Below are 17562 nucleotides of genomic sequence, written 5' to 3' on the forward strand. Positions count from 1 at the left end.
ATGCCATGATCTTAGTTTTTGAATGTTGAGTTTTAAGAGAGAAAATCCCTAGTTAAAACCTAAATATATTGTTTCATGTGAGGATAGGAGTTGAGTAGATTGGAGGTTAGAAGAGAGATTTCACTTTATACTTTTAAAAGTTTGATTTGTAAAATACATTTTCTACTCAAAAAGTAAATTGAACAACACACCCCTGCAGGTACATTCTCAGAAATAGAACCGGTACATTCAACTTGTAAACACCTCTTATATTTGATGTAGTTCCTTGTTTGTAACATGTAACAAATGTCTTGAGATTCAGGTGACTATGAAGTTTAGAAAATCCTGTGAATATAGTTAACCCTTCATCAAAAGTAAACATTGTGGACATGGTAAGTGGGGAGGGGAGGAGAGGATGAGATGAACGGAGAGAGTAGCTTGGAAACATATACACTGCCAGTGGGAATTTGAAGTATGACTCAGGGAACTCAAACTGGGGCTCTGTGACAAACTAAAGGGAAAGGACTAGGTGAGAGGTGGGAGGGAGACTTGAGAGAGGGAACATATGTATACTTTGGCTGATTCATGTTGATGTATGGCAGAAACCAACACCATATTGTAAAGCAATTATCCTTCTGTTAAAAATAAATAAATTAAAAACAAAAAAGTCAACACACAGAATGTATCTGAGAAAATCTTTCTATGTTCTTACATATGCTGAAATGGTCTTAATAAATACTACAGTATTCACTTAACACAAAGTTTTAAACTGGACATTCCTCACTGAGAGAAAGCTAAGAAGTATTTAAGAAAGGAGTAGGAATAAGGAGCTGGATAATGTGGTTCAAGATGGCATTTGGAGGAAGGTTGTATGCTCAGGTATATCTCAGACCCCAGATGGATAAGGCAGAATACTGTTCAGAAAATGAGAATTCTATTGTTGACTTTGTGTTTAACTGAATACATAATCTTGGCCTTTTCATTTTACCTCTCTGGATCGCAGTTAAAGAAAGGATTATGGGGGATGATCTTGAAGATTCTTTCAAGAAATTAATATTCTGTTATTCTGATCTCAATAATTGATAGTCTTATCACTTTATATAATGCAGGTGTTATGATTCAAGTATCTTTATATTGTGATAAATTGTTCAAACAGTATAAACGGCATAAAAATTAATAGAGCTTTACTTCAACCATCAATGGACCATGTAATTTACTCTAATTAGTGACAGCCTAGTAATGATACATTGTTTTACATTTAAATATAAGGCTACATACTTAGCATATAAATGCTGTGTACAAAATCAAATTTAACATATATAGTATATTCTATAGGTTATAACCTAGACAGCATATTAAAAAGCAGAGATATTACTTCTCCAACAAAGGTACATCTAGTCAAAGCTATGGTTTTTCTAGTAGTCATATATGGATGTGAGAGTTGGACCATAAAGAAAGCTGAGTGCCAAAGAATTGATGCTTTTGAACTGTGGTGTTGGAGAAGACTCTTGAGAGTCTCTTGGACTGCAAGGAGATCAAACCAGTCAATGCTAAAGGAGATCAGCCCTGGGTGTTCATTGGAAGGACTGATGTTGAAGCTGAAACTCCAATACTTTGGCCACCTGATGCGAAGAGCTGACTCATTAGAAAAGACCCTGATGCTGACAAAGATTGAAGACAGGAAGAGAAGGGGATGACAGAGGATGAGATGGTTGGATGGCATCACTGACTCAATGGACATGAGTTTGAGCCAGCTCTGTGAGTTGGTGATGGACAGGGAAGCCTGGCGTGCTGCAGTCAATAGGGTGTCCAAGAGTTGGACACAACTGAACTGAACTGATAGGTTATAAAGGACATAAATGTTAGTGGTTTCATTTTCTGTCTGAGAGATGCTTAAATCTTTCAGGATTTGCTAAAGATGGTGTCAGAGGTACTGTGACACATATCTGAATTCTGAAGCACCTATAGAAGCATGCAAAAATTTTCCAGGAAGTTAGGACCAAATGTTGGGTAGGAATGGCCAGCAATGTTAAGTGGCATAAAAGATGATCAAACATGTGGAGACTTGCACTTATTTTGGAATTTATGAAATATTAAGTGTGACCAAAGAGTGGTAGGAAATGAAGCTGAAGAAGTTGTAAGGGAAGATAACAGAGAATGTGGTATTACATTCTAAAGGGATTGGCAATGAAAATCATTGTGGTTTCAAAAGTAAATGAGTGACATGCATTGTAGATAGAACATCTGAATATAGTGATGGACTTGGAAAATGGAAGCCAGAGGCAGCCAGAATGATTAGGAAACTTTGTAATAGTAGGTAGACAAACGATTACAATTGCATGATTTAAGATCAGGGCTTCCCTGGTGGCTCAGATGGTAAAAAATGTGCCTGCAATGTGGGAGACCTGGGTTTGATCTCTGGGTTTGGAAGATCCCCTGGAGAAGGGAATGGCAGCCCACCCCAGTATTCTTCACTGGAGGATGCCATGGACAGAGGAGCCTGGAGGGCTACAGTCCATGGGGTGGCAAAGAGTCAGACATGACTGAGTGACTAACGCTTTCAGTTTCAGATAAGATCAGACACTTGAAACTGCATATGGGGGTCTCTGGCTGTTCAATGATGGTGTTAGCTTATTTAACTAAATCTGAGGATTAGGGAAAAAACAGCGACATCTCAGAACAGTAGCATTTGATTTCCTTCTGTCTCTTTTTTTGGACTCTTCCAAAAGCTAAACAAGTTACACAGATATTTTTTTCAGGTTTCACAATCTCTTTTAAATTTTTGTCAGCATGCTTGTCTAAGTTATTTGATTATTTTAATTTTATTTTCTGCTTATTATCTGATAGGGAAATATAATATTTAGTATTTCTTGTACTCTCTAAAACTAGTTGTAGACAACATTTACCTAAAGAAACACAGAGCAGGAGCAAGCTGAAGATGTGTCATTCAGATTAGGGATTTGGGTTAAATATATAATAAACTTACTCAGCCTTAATGAACCCCATGCTGATGACCTCGATATCAGTATTGCTCTTCACACTTTCTCTCATGTGTCCTGGATGACATACATACATAAAACTGCTTCAAAATAAGGAAAAGAAGTACTTCGATCTAAGCTGAAAGGATACATTTTAAGCAATATTTTGAATTCTTATTTTCAAGTTTATGTGATAGGCTTTCTTTTATTTTCATAAAGTCTCCATCTAAGAAGACTCTGTTAGGTAGCCCAGCAATCAAAATATTAAACAAGTAATTTGCCTAGACTTCTAAGACCTATAGAACTGAATTATGTTTAAAATGTTATCCCAATTAAAAGCTGGTTCTTTAGCTTGATTTCAGGTGCAAGCAACATTCTTACAATAAAATTATAAAACAGTTCAAACATTTAAAATTGCTTCTAGTTTAGGGTGCATATTCATCACACTATTTCTTTTTAAGGGAATTATTAGTTTATGAATTTGAATTTTAGCTAAACCTTTTTTTTTTTTCCACTTGATGCCAAAAATAGGGTTTTAGAAACATTTTTTCTTTGTTCTCATTCCATCTCCTTGTAAAGGGTCGTTGTGTTTCTGAGTGGAACATTTCCTTCTCAACATTGATGCTCCCCTAAGTAAGAGAAAGAACAACATTTGAACATCAGAGACAGTTTTGCTTCCTGTTTCCCACCCTCTCTCCCCATCTGGGCAATGTTTTCCTTCTTGCTTGACTGACATTAAAATAAAACACACACATACACACATGATTAAAGATCTTTCTCTGTTGCTTACTCTTTGATATTTTAGCTTGTAGCAACTGAGTCATTCAATAGCCTGGCCCAGGTGAACGTAGGTGGCTTTTTTGCCCATGGGGAACTTGGATCCACTGGCACCACCAGAGCTAAACATTTGCATAGAATATGAAACATTATTTCCTTTTAATACCAGCTACACCTTCTTTAAAAAATGAGTTACTGAACCTATGGGTTTAAAAATAGAGTCTAGAAATTACGTTCTGTAAAAAAATTGATTAGTCTTGGTTGTTTTAGGATTTATTCTATGTCAAGGTCACTGTGGATATTATTGTTTACATCGTGGCTAGGTGGATGAGGAAAGAACACTGAATCTCTGCTTAGCCTATAAGAAAACCATTGTTGCCCCTTATATCCACTGTGGTTGGTATATCATTTATGTAGTTGAGGTGGAAAGTGAGTGAAAATTGCAACTCAAAGTGATTAAAAATAAGTAGTTTTTTCTCATTTTAACTGAAAGTCCAGAAGTTGAGAAGGTTCCAAACATAATGTCATGATGTGATAAGAAGCTAAAGTATGTCATTTCAAATATCCAGGTTGATCTTCTCCTACTCTGTTATCTTCAGGATCAACTTCATGTTAGGGTGGGTTCCCCTCCATGTGATTGCAAGAAGGCTACCAGTGGCCACAGAGTTTAGATGCTCCCTTAGTGCTGCTGCTAAGTCGCTTCAGTCGTGTCTAACTCTTCGCGATCCCATGGACTGTAGCCTACTAGGCTCCTTTGTCTATGGAATTCTCCAAGCAAGAATACTGGAGTGGGTTGCCATTTCCTTCTCCAGGGATCGAAACCAGGTCTCCCACATTACAGGCAGATTCTTTACCATCTCAGCCACCAGGGAAGCCCCAAGAGAGAGTGTAGCTTCTCTTTTCTAGGAGGTCGGTGAAACTCCCTTCATGCGTAGCATTGACTCAAATTGGTTTTGAACTGTTCCCCTCTGAGTCAACAGAATGGATGCTGGTGAGTCAATTTACTATGGTGGAAGAGTCTTCGTTTTAGAGAATCCGCCTGCAATGTGGGAGACCTGGATTTGATTCTTGGTTGGGAAGATCTCCTGGAGAAGGGAATGGCAACCCATTCCAGTGTTCTTGCCTGGAGAATCCCAGGGACGGGGGAGCCTGGTGGGCTGCCGTCTATGGGGTCGCACAGCGTCGGACACGACTGAAGCGACTTAGCAGCAGCAGCAGCAGCAATCTCATTTCATAATTCTGAAAAGTATCAGGTGTATTCGGCACATAATAACTATGGTTCCAAAGAATTTAATCACAATAAATAACCTGCAGTAAATTGATTATATATAATATTTTTCCACCAGATGAAAATCTGAGATTGAATCTTAGCCATTAAACACTGCATTTGTTTTATATGAATAAACATATAATACTTGAGGTCTAATGAAATAGAGTTCTATAGGAGAAAAATACACATTTCAAATGACTCACTGGTAAAACCACATAACAATTTCACAAAATAGCCTTAGCTTTGGAGGATTTTAATGCATAAATATACTTATTAGGCTGTATAACAGTCTTATTTGGACAAGTACTATTATCCAAATAAAAATACAATTTTTAATCAATAGTAATTTTAAAAAAATACCAAAATGTCCAGTCAAAAAATGAGCCATTCATTGTAATAAGACATTCACACACTAAAAATAGTAAAATAAATATAAATGCTTTATTTGACTTACTGAGAAGTTTCTCCCCCCGTCTCTATCTTAGAGCATTTGAGCCACTGTAACAAAATATGGCAGATTGGATGGTTTTAGAAAGAACAGAAATTTCTTTCTCATAGTTCTGGAGGCAGGAAAGTCCAAGATGAAGACCCTGACAGATTCAGCATCTGGTGAGGACCTGCCTCCTGATTCATGTAAGGTGTAGTTTTGCTCTGATCTCACATGTAGATAGGAGCTAGGGAGTTGTGGGATCTCTTTTATAAGAGCATGGCTTCTCAAGTAGCGCCAATGGTAAAGACCCTGCCTGCCAATGCAGGAGACTGAACAGATGTGGGTTTGATTCCTGGGTTGGGAATATCCCCTGGAGGAAGGTATGACAACCTACTCCAGTATTCTTGCCTGGGGAATCCCTTGGACAGAGGAGCCTGGTGGGATGCAGTCCATGGGATTACAAGGAATCAGACATGACTGATGCTCCTTAGCACACACACAATGCCATTTATGAGGACATGGACATTCAAATATAGCACCATGCCACCTATTTATGAGGTCCCCCAGAACTGAGTTATTCCAGTAGTTATTATAAGAAAGAATATAAGAAAAGCAAAATAAGAGCTTAGAAATACTCTTCTGGAAATATGCATATGACATAAATGAAGAAACATCATTAAAGTAGTTTCGGTAATTATGAGTGAATTTTTTTACAACAGTTACATAAGTTTTTCAATATTTATAATGTGCTAGACACTATTTTTCTGTCTAGAAGATAGTACAGTTATGGTCTTCTCATGAAGGTAAAATTGTGATTTCAGGAGGGGAACGCAGATAATAAAAAATGTTCGTTAACTAGCCAAGATAATTTTATACAGTAGTGAGGGCAATGAAAGAGATAAAACAATGCAATCAGAGAGAGAAATGGGCAGAGTCTGGATGATTAGACTCACAGCAGTGCTTCACTGAGGAACTGATGGTGGTGCTGAGGCTGAGATGTCGAGATCTCAGTAGGAAGTAGCACAGGGCCTGATGAGGCATTTCAGACGTGTAGTAAATAGAGCAATGGCAAAGTGTGCAATGTCACTAATATTCAAAGAAATATAAATCAAAATGTGCACATTTTATGTCTTAAATCAGGAACAAACAAGTAATAAAATATATTTAGCCCCATTAAGATTACAGTAAAATTCGTGGTCTCATTCACAGCAGAGGTCAAAAACAAAACCATCAGACTTTTTATCCATTAGTTCTTCTCTGAGAACCCCTATTGACAAATTAAAGGAAAATATATTAACAGGCAGATATTTATTTTAGTATTATTTATATCTTTGGGAAAATGAAAACAATTTAATCATTCAATTTTAGTGGGTTGTCAAGTAAATTTTGAAGAATCCAATGTAATATGCATCACTGTAAATGGTCATTGTAAATGTAATGTAAAAGCACTGCACAAAAGTGGAAAAAGAGAAAATGAAATGAAATTAAAATGCAGATGACAAATTATTCAAGCTGTAAGCACATATTACAAGTAGGAATCTGTATCTCAGTTCATTTATTACTTGACTATCAAGTTACAATAGGCATCAAAAATTCTCTAGTTTTCTGTCCTAGAACCTAATTTAGTTGATAAATCAACATTCATGTGATAAGTGTTATCTTTCTATATCACTCTCTGTATCACTGTATTAAGCAGAATTTTGGTGCTTGTGATTTTCATGTCCCAGTTTTCTTACTGTGGTTATATTATGTTACATGGCAAAAGGAGCTTTGTAGATATAATTAAGATTATGAATCAGCTGACCTTAAAATAGGGAAATTATCCTTGCCTCTCTAAGTTAATTGAGTACCCTTTAAAACGTTTAAGGTCTGCTGATTCAGTGCAGGAGAGGAATGCAGAGATTCGAAACAGGATTGCATGCACTGTTGCTGGAGGGGCAACCTTCAGAAGCTGGAACAACCCCTAGCTGACCAGACAGAGCGAAGGCACGGTGCTCTTTCCAAAAATTGCACAGAATTGAATTCTGCCAAGAACTTGAATAAATATGGAAGCTTAATCTCCCCCAGAGCCTCCAGATACTATCCCAGGCTGGCCCACACCTTGACTTCAGCCTTCTGAGACCCTAAATAGAGAACGCAATTGAGCCACACTGGGCTCAGATTTCAGGCAGTACATGGGTTTTGTTTTAAGCTGTTGGGTTTGTGGTAATTTGCTCTGACATCGATAGAGTCTCTTTCAGTACTAAACAGATATGCTTTCTACCTCCTGGGTGGGTCAGCTATAGGCAGCAGCCTCTGTCTTGGTCTTTACATAATAAGCTATTCTACTCATATCTGAGTTCTCTACTATGTACTATCTACATTTCTGCAGCCATAATGTTCATTGTTGTCACTTACCTAAAAATATTCTCTAACAAACCAAGTGCTTGAAAATGTAACCATCTCTCTCCACAAAACACTATCTAGCATCTAGCACTAATTAGTACCAGTCTGTCTATTCTTGATATCTGTCAAAATACAAATGTAGGGATAATTCCTCAACAAAATGGAAAAATTACAAAAGATATAAAATTTCATAAAGTTGGTGAAAGTGATATTGAGACATCTCAAATAACAGCCTTACAGAATTAGACCATTTAACAGTGGAGGAAAAAAGAATTTAGCAAAGTTGATGGTAGAATATCAGATTCACTCTAAGTGATCTTTTTTTTCTTGGTACTAATGGTGAATTATGTGCAATTAACCAGCCCTGGCTGTGGTGTGCCCTCTTCCCCTGAATTAAATTTTTGACTTGTATTGTATCCAGTCATTATCTCACCTTCCTGGGAACAGAATTTTGTCTGTCAAGCTCAGTCCCTTGAATGGATTCCTACTACCATTTTAGCTCAGAAGTTTCTCCATCACTACATTCTACCAGTTACTATTGTGCTCCAGCTGCTAACTTGGATCTCCAAATAGCAGTGATCAACTGAATCCAGCATGACCTTGCCACATCCTTCAGACACTGATACAGACTCCATTGTCTCTTCCTGTCAGACCAGCTTCTGTTGCTGGGATAATTACACACACACATTCCCCTGTGAGCCTTGGGCAACAGAGTTTTGCTGAGTTACAGCTTCCCCTAACTTTTCCCAACTATTCCTAAGTTAGCATGGTCCCAGAATGTCTTACACAAAGCTAAGTTATTACCAGTGTGATCTTTTGAAAGTGTTTTCTTTTTTTTATTTTCCCCAGCTTACATTCCCTTGTAGATGATTTTTGCTTTGATGTACTTAGAATGTTTTCTAAAGATACAAGCAATTCCTATTGTGGTGAAGACTAAGCTGTGTCTTATCTGTTCTTCTCTTCTCTCTGTGAAATAGAACTTACCCATCCTTAGTGTTAGCTGGGCACATGGCCACCCAGAAATGGGTGGCTACCCTCCCTTATAATTTGGTGGGACTATTTGACTAAAATCTGGACAATGGGCAATAAATACCTGTTCATCTTGCAGAAAATGTCCTTTAATGAGATCGGCCTCCCTTCTCTCTCCTTTCTTTCTTGTTGAGTGAAATACGGACATGAAGAATGTACTTGAACCACATCTTGGACCACAAGATAGAAATAACAGGACAGGAAGATCCTGGAGTTCCTTATGATTTTGGGACTGTAAATCTAGCCCTGGAATTCCTCAATTTTCATTAAGATAAATTTCCATTTTGTTTATCCTGGACATTTTGGGTAATATACTCAACTGTTCATTTTCTTAAGGTCTAAATGATCCTAAATTGAGTAATAAATAAGATATATTAACATCTGTATTTTAAGAGTAAAATACTTCCTGGAATCTTATCATTTGGAGACCTCTATTTTCTAATAGTGCCAATGTTGTATTACTCAGGCATTTATATTTCTTGGATTTCAGGTTTTTTAAAAATTATATTCCAGATTTGGAACTAGAAGGGCTATTGTGCATTGCTTCATAACTGATTTAGAGCTTCTAAATTCTAATATCTTTTCAAGTTACTCACAGATTCCTTTCTTCCTTCCTTCCTTCCTTTGATGCTGCTGCTACTTTCTTATTTCCCTTCTTCCTCCTCCTTTTCTTCTTGCTTCTTCTCTATGTATTGAGGAAAGTCTTTTTGTCCCTTTTAAGATAATCTCTTTAAAAAACAGAAAAAATAAACTGGTTTGTGGTAAATACCTGTACAACTGCTATTTTGGTATTCTCACACACTCTTTTGAGGACCCCTTCTCTGCAATGGCAGAGATCCTGGCCACAAGCAGAAGAACATATGAAGCCAGGCTATTTATAAGTGAAGGATTGCTGTTATCCATTCACTCTTTATTCTGGAGGATTAACTCCTGAGTAGCTTAATGGATATTCCTTGTGGGTATTATTATTTTGTTTAGTAAACACTTTCATTTGTCTTAGGAATACCAGATGAACTTTGAAGAAGGATCTCTGCCCTCTATATTTTTGAACACCTCAAAGAATAGTTCATTTGTTATTTTAAGAAGAGCATATTGGCTGAGAGAAGTAGCCTCTGAGCATGGGCCAAACTCGGCCCTCTTCTCTTTTTCTCATCCTTCAACTGCCAAGGCCTAGGGAAGAGTTGCTCTACATGGTATACAGTGCGCTTGGGTCACTTTTAGCACCTTGTCTGAGACTTTAGGAAAAGCCAAGAACAGCATGACTAGTACTTCTCTAGGGAACAGTGTATTACTTAGTATATCCATGTGTGTGACCTTGTTCTAAAAATACCGATAAATGCAATGGACAATGTTTTCAACAGTGATGTTGTCGAAATCACAAAATGTTCTTCATTTAGATGGTTATTTCCAACATCAACATTTGACTTAAAAATGAAAACATAACATTAAGCCATAATTGAAGAAAAGATTTCTAAACTAACTTTGTGAGATATAGACTTTCAACTTTCTGGCCATCCACCTTGATCTAGGGGGAAAATTTTTAGAATACCTTGTTGAGATATCGACAGTGTGTCCTACACCACCCACATTCACTTATCTTTGCTAGACCCACCAGGATAAGTTAAATTTCAGGTGACATCCTGAAACACAAGAATTTTGTTTAGCTGTATGGTTAGACTGCCAGAGAAAAGGATGAAAAGTTATAATAGAAAGAAGAAGTTGTTCAATAGGAATAAAAATTTGCTTTCACAAAGAAAAGGTAAAGAAACTCAACTGTCTACTGTTCTGCCCCTACAATCAGACCTAGTTTCTAGTAGAGGGAGTGGAAGAAGTGATATGAGATTAGTGACTCTGGTTAATCTTTTTTTTTTTTTTCTCAAGTGTTTTATTCATTCATTCTTTTATCCATTAATCCATTTTGTTTTTTCTTTCTTATTATGCTTAGTATAAGATCTACCCTTCTGACAAAATTTTAAGTGTGTAATACAGTCTTGTTAGCTGTAGATACAGTGCTGCATAGAAAACCTCTAGAACTTACTTATCTTGTGTAACTAAAACTATATACTCATAGTATGTACTTATATAGCTGCACACATATAGTAACGCCCCATTTCCCTTCCCCTGCTCTGGAAGTCCCCATTCTACTCTCTGTTCTCTGAGAGTGGCTATTTTAGATACCTCATATAAATGGAACCAGGCAGTATCCGTTTTATGTCTAACTTATTTAAGTTAGCATAATGTCCTCCAGGTCTATCCATGGTGCCACAAATAGCAAGATTTCCTTATTTTTTAAGGTTGAATAATATTCCATTGTGTGTATACATCATGTTTTCTTTAGTAATTCATATGTTGATAAACATTTAGGTTGCTTGTGTATCTTGGCTATTATAAACAATGCTACCATGAACATGGAAGTGCAGATATCTCTTTGAGATCCTGATTCCAGTTCTTTTGTTTATATATAGTTAATCTTTACTCCTTAAATTCTACTGTTATGTGACTCAGCAGATGAAATTGCTCCCAAGTGTCCCATTTTCTTCTTGTTTTCTGTAGGTAGCAAGTTGGAGTGGAAAGAGACAACCGCAGTCCTTTTTCTCATTTTTCTTCAGTCTCACATTTGTCGTGGCCCTAGGTGCCTCATTCCGGTCATTTGCATCTACTGCCTTCATTCTCTAAAAGAGAAGCGATACTATTTTGGGAACAGTGTTAACAATCTGCCTCAGATTTCTCAAATGAGAAAGAAAATATTGTGTCTACACTTTCTTCAGGGGACTTGGCTGAATAAGGGTTTTTAGAGCTAAAGATTCTCAGTTCTGCATGGCAACTTTCATCAAGAAATGGTTATCTACATGTGGGAATAGGCAGATACCAGACATAACTCAAAAGTTAAAAGGTTACCATTTTTCGTGTCCCACCTTGAAGGGGACTTGATAGTTCTGTGGCCAAAGAGGGACCTCTCAGTTGTGATTTCAGTCTTGACTGTGGTGGCAGGCATGGACCTCCCAGAGAATTGTCCTAAAAATGTGTTTATTTAATTGATGCCTATTTTCGCCAGAAAATGTAAGCTCCGTGAGATCAGGGATTGCATCTGCCTCATTAACAGTTACCCTCAGTGCCTAGCACTGTGCTGGCACATAGTAGGTGCTGAATCAGTTTTTTTTTTTTATTGAATGAGCTATTTTTATAGCAAATTGGAGGAAGGTCGTTGAACTCTCCACAATAGTGATTTATAATATAGCTTCAGACAGGAATGTCAGACTAAAAGACAACTACAGCATACAGGCTGTTGTATATTGTCATTAAAATATTTTTTTTCACTTCAGTTTGCAGATAAATTAGATTTGCTTCCTTTCAGAAATGATCAAGCAGGAAAATCAAATTAGCAATATTTAGAATACTGCTGGCTCGGTGGTAAAGAATCCCCCTGCTAATTTAGGAAATGTGGGTTTGGTCCCTGGGTCAGGAAGATCCCCTGGAGATGGAAATGACAACACACTCCAATATTCTTGCCAGGGGATGTTTCATGGGCAGAGGAGCCTGGCAGGCTGCAGTCCATGGGGTCACAAAAAGAGTCAGACATGACTCAGAGACTAAACAACAACAACAACAGAATAAGACACACTAGATGTATTTGGATTCATTTTAACTTTTTGCATTAAACAAAATCAAACATCTGGTGAGATAGATGACTGCAAAACATTCTTAGAACAACCAAAATCTTGTTTAATTATATTGTTGTTTACTTTAAGGCTATTATTCCTCTTCATGTAAGGTTTTAACTATTAGACACATTTGTTGTGCTAATCTTTTTCTTCAAGCTGCTAAAGGAAACAAAATAAGACAAAGCAAAATCTGTCTTTACTGTCAGGTTTATCTGAAAGAAACGCAAAGTAATATAATCACCTGCAACAGCATCTATGAAATAGCTACTCTCTGATTTTCAAACTCTCTTTGCATAAAAATCTCTAATTATTTTTCCATTTCTCACAGTTTGACTCAGTTCTTTTGCACATAATACTAAAAAAATTCTGTGACTGTTAGCAATTAACATGGTCATTTTATCTTCCAAAAGTAAGAAAATTTCCCTCTTTTTAGTCCTTTTTTTCTCTCATTCACATATCTTATAAATAAACATTCAAAGAATTCAAAATAAAACTATTTTAAAAATAGCTACTGTAGTTTTTTCTTTAGCGTTATTAAATGGAAATTGCTATTGGAATATTGAGATAAGAATGCAACAAATGCTTCCTACTTTAGAATTGAGCATAAAAAAGGATGAAACCTAGAATATCTCTAAAGCTGTGTCCTTTTACAATGAGTAGTGCTTTCTTTCCTCCATTGTAATTTTGTTTATTTAGTCTAAACTTAATAAGGCCTTGATATTACATGTGAAAGATGAAATTATCTAAGTACCTTTATTAGGCCAAATTCTCAGCACAAGCCTTCCAGCTGAGAAATTAGAGATGTATACTTCCATTTGTCTTTAATGTTGGTGGCAAAACTAAAATGGAAACAATGGCATGAAAGGATTTCTTTTTTAAGTCGATAGCGGAAATACAATATTTTATAACTTGTACTGATTTAATTAAATTGGTTTTGAGGGAAAAAAAGCAGTGTAAGAAATAAATCAGAAGGGGAAAAAAAAAAACGACTACTACTGTATCTGACTTTGGATGCTTCCTAGGAACCTACAATCCTTTGTAGTTGTTTCTGAAGGAGTCGCTAACAAGCTTATCAGAATATCAGGCTTTGGCGTAATGACAGGGCCTTGTCACAGGTTCCTGACTGGTGTGTAATCTTGGCCCTTATTCCCAAGCAGCTGTGAAACTGCCATTGAAAGATGCAAAAGGAAATTTGCCTCGCAAGTTAGAGATATTTTAAGGTCTCAGCAAAATCATCTAAATTCTGTTGTTTAGCTGAAAGTAATTTATAGGGTTTATTTATTCAGTGCCTTCATTCATTGCTTTTACATGCTAATAGCTATCCACCCACAGTTCCCTCTGAATTGCATCTTAACAAGATTATGCTCCTTTTTCTAATTTATTGAACTAGCATGGAATATATTTATATAGAAATTAGCTGGTTAAATACTTCCTTGATGAAAAACATAGCTGTTGTAATTTTATTATGAATTTTAATCAGGGAAAAAAATGACCTTTGAAATTTTCTCCTACCTCATTTTATGTGTGTGTGTGTGTGTTTGTGTATGTGTGTGTCTCTCTCTCTTTATGTGATTAGAAATCTTTGTGATTTAATTAACTTTAATATAGAAAACATGTGAGTGGATAGTAAAAGTTTGTTTTGAAAGAAAAATCTTAAGGAAACAGTTAATAAATTAATATGACTAACAGAAGACCTGTTTTCTCTGAAAACACTAATTCTTCCAGCACAGTGCATCTATTTCACAATAAAATACATTCTGGTTTGCTTTTGGTTTAGGAAAAAAAAATCCTCTGAAGTGAATCCAAGAATGCCCTGTGCTTCGTCTCTTTTGTGCAAGGTTCCAAGCCTTTTGAAGATCCATTGTAATTGTTGCCAGCTTAAGGAGCACCTCTTCATACTATACCCAAAAATCAGCTCATGGAGATGGTTCTCTGATAAGAGGAACTAAAATTTTAACTTCAGGGTGTTTGAAGATTATAAAAACCTGTGTGCTGGAAGGAAGGTTTTAATAAAACAGTGGGCTTCAAACTTTAAAGTCTTAGAGTGTAGGGGAGGTAAAAAGTTTTACTTGGTTCTATTAGGATCCCTGGATGGGTCTGAAAATAGTTAACAAAGACAGACTAAGCATACGAATTTGTTTAACAGAAGTTTTTTGAGACACAGGAGCCTGCATAAGTAAGTAAAGGCTAAAGAAATGGTTAAATTCAAGTGTTTTCATGCTAGGTGTGATGATCTGTAGATCACATGTAAGACACGTGATAAAGCAGAGAGTATGAGGTAAGTGTAGTAAACTGGGGGAAACGTGGCGTGGTCTGTTTAACCAGATTCTTTTTTGTGTCCTTTGTGCTCTGGAGATAAGAATGTTCTTTCCTCTGGATATAGGGAGGGGATCTCTTGCATGCGGCCCTTATGAACTGCTTCAAGGAAAAGTCAAGAGTCTTTCCTGCCCCTACCATTTTGTCAAACTTTTTCAGCTTAAAAGAGTCAAAATGTCAAGGTACTATATTTTGGGTTGGTGTGTCCTGAATTCTATCAAGCTATCTACTTACAGATATTGTTAAATGTGTATTTTCAATCACCAACCTCCAAAATGGGATCCAGTAAAGTGTGGATGAAAGTTTGGTAGTAAGTTATGATGAGTAGCCCCAAATGGTATGCTGGCTGCCCCAGGAACCACACTGAGAATGTAGAGATTGCTAATGAAATTACATTGAAATTATTCCTTTCAACATCAGGATGATAAACCAGTCATGTCTAATTTAAGAAAGAAATGTACAATATAATATGTCTGGTTGTGATTTTTCCCACTTACTGCTGACTGCTACTGCTAAGTCGCGTCAGTCGTGTCCGACTCTGTGCGACCCCATAGACGGCAGCCCACCAGGCTCCCCTGTCCCTGGGATTCTCCAGGCAAGAGTACTGGAGTGGGTTGCCATTTCCTTCTCCAGGGCATGAAAGTGAAAAGTGAAAGTGGAGTCGCTCAGTCGTGTCCGACTCAGTGACCCCATGGACTGCAGCCCGCCAGGCTCCTCCGTTCATGGGATTTTCCAGGCAAGAGTACTGGAGTGGGGTGAGCCACAATTCAAGGTTAAAAGAAAAGAAAGATTGGGAACATAGATGGGGCTGTCTTAGTAGATGCTTCTTTAAGAAAATAAATCTAATACTGAGAAGTTCCTTTGCCATAACCAGTACTCATAAGTTAAAACAATTCTGTTTTGTTCCTATTGTTTGTCTATGAAAATAGTTGATATTAGAGGGATTACGTTTGAAAATTATAATTAACTGAACAAATTAACTGATTGCAAACATTTTCCAATTTGGACTACTTCATCACACAATTATTTAAAGATGACTTATCCCTTTCCACTGTTTTCTCTTTCAGTGGTTTTGCATGCCTGCTAGGCATACCACAACCAAGGGTAGAATTACAAGTCTTTTTGCAAAAAGAATCATTGAACCTTGGAAGGAAAAGGAAGCAAAGAGCACATAATTCAGTGGTGCTCTCTTGTTGAACGTAAGATCTGATTTGTAGAATGCCTGGGGCTTCAAGGTAAAGAATCAGTCTGCAATGCAGGAGACCCAGGTTAGATCCCTGGGTTGGGAAGATCCTCTGGAGGAGGGCATGGCAACCCATTCCAGTATTCTTGCCTGGAGAATCCCATGGACAGAGGAGCCTGGCGGGCTACAGTTCATGAGGTTGCAAAGAGTTGGACATGACTTAACTGACTTAGCACACATGTACTCACACAAATGTCTCCAACTTCTTTGGAAAGCAGATCCTGCAGCAAATGTTTATGTGATACTAATTTATCAGGGAGTACAACTCCAGGGAAGCAGGATGTGAGAAAAGGGTGAAGAAGGGAATGTATTAGCAAGTAGCCACCTGTTAGTACCAAGTTAAACTGATTTCTCAACCATAGTTTGAGAGAAATATGGATGAGTGTTTCTCAAAGCAGTCTGCCCAGGGGTAGGAGAGGAGATAAAAAAATTTCTACTGTTTCCTCCCTCCAGTTGGTCAAAGTTTTGCCCCATGGGTGTCAATTCCCTTGTTTTTCCAGGTTGCACACTTCAACAGCAACAGGGAAGTCAGAGTCCTGCTTACAGGCAGGAGACAAGCAACTTTGTGTCCTGTCAGGGTGGTAGCTGAGTGGAGCTCATGCAGAGTTTGTTACTTTGGCAATGCCAACAGTAAACAAGTGTAGAGGGCCTTAGCGATAAGAGAGGAAAGAGGACCTTAGGGGACACAATGAATTTGATCCAAGACTTCTCTGTAGTTAAGATAGGACCACAAATAGAACTTACTTAAGTGAGATCTATTTGTTTTTTTAAAAAAATCTGATTGCAATTTTTTTAATCCATGGTAAGAAAGAAAATGGTTAGTAGATGATTTATGTATTGATATGTCTTCAGAAGAAGAAGACAACCTACTAAATGGGAGAAAATATTTGCAAACATAGTGACGAACAAGGGGTTAATTACAAAACATATAAGCAGCTCAAACAACTCAATATGAAAAAAACACCCACTAACAACCTAATCAAAAAATGGGCAGAAGACATAAATAGACAGTTTTCCACAAAGAAGACCTATAAATGGACAATAGGAACATGAAAAGATGCTCAACATCACTATTAGAGAAATGAAAAAACCACAATGAGTTATTACCTCACACCACTCAGAATGGCTATCATCAAAAAGTCTACAAATAGTAAGTAACCTATAATGGAAAAGAATCTGAAAATGTGTGTGGGCACTCTGTTCCAACCTAAGAGAGCATGTTCAGTCACATTGCTCTCATGTTACAATATCATTATCTGTAATTTTTATTAAGAATAGGACACTATTTATATCATCAATAGATATAATAAAACAAAATTTTAAAAAGTCTATAAATTATAAGTGCTGGAGAGGAAGTGAAGAAAAGGGAACCCTTGTACACTGTTGGTGGGAATGCAAATTGGTGCAGGCACTGTGAAAAACAGTATGAAACTGCCTTAAAAGTCTGAAAATAGAACTACCATACTATCCAGCAATTCTACTCCTGGGTATCT

Source organism: Giraffa tippelskirchi, chromosome 6 (genome assembly GCF_054371585.1).
Source record: "Giraffa tippelskirchi isolate mGirTip1 chromosome 6, T2T-mGirTip1v1.2.pri, whole genome shotgun sequence".
NCBI lineage: Eukaryota > Metazoa > Chordata > Mammalia > Artiodactyla > Giraffidae > Giraffa > Giraffa tippelskirchi.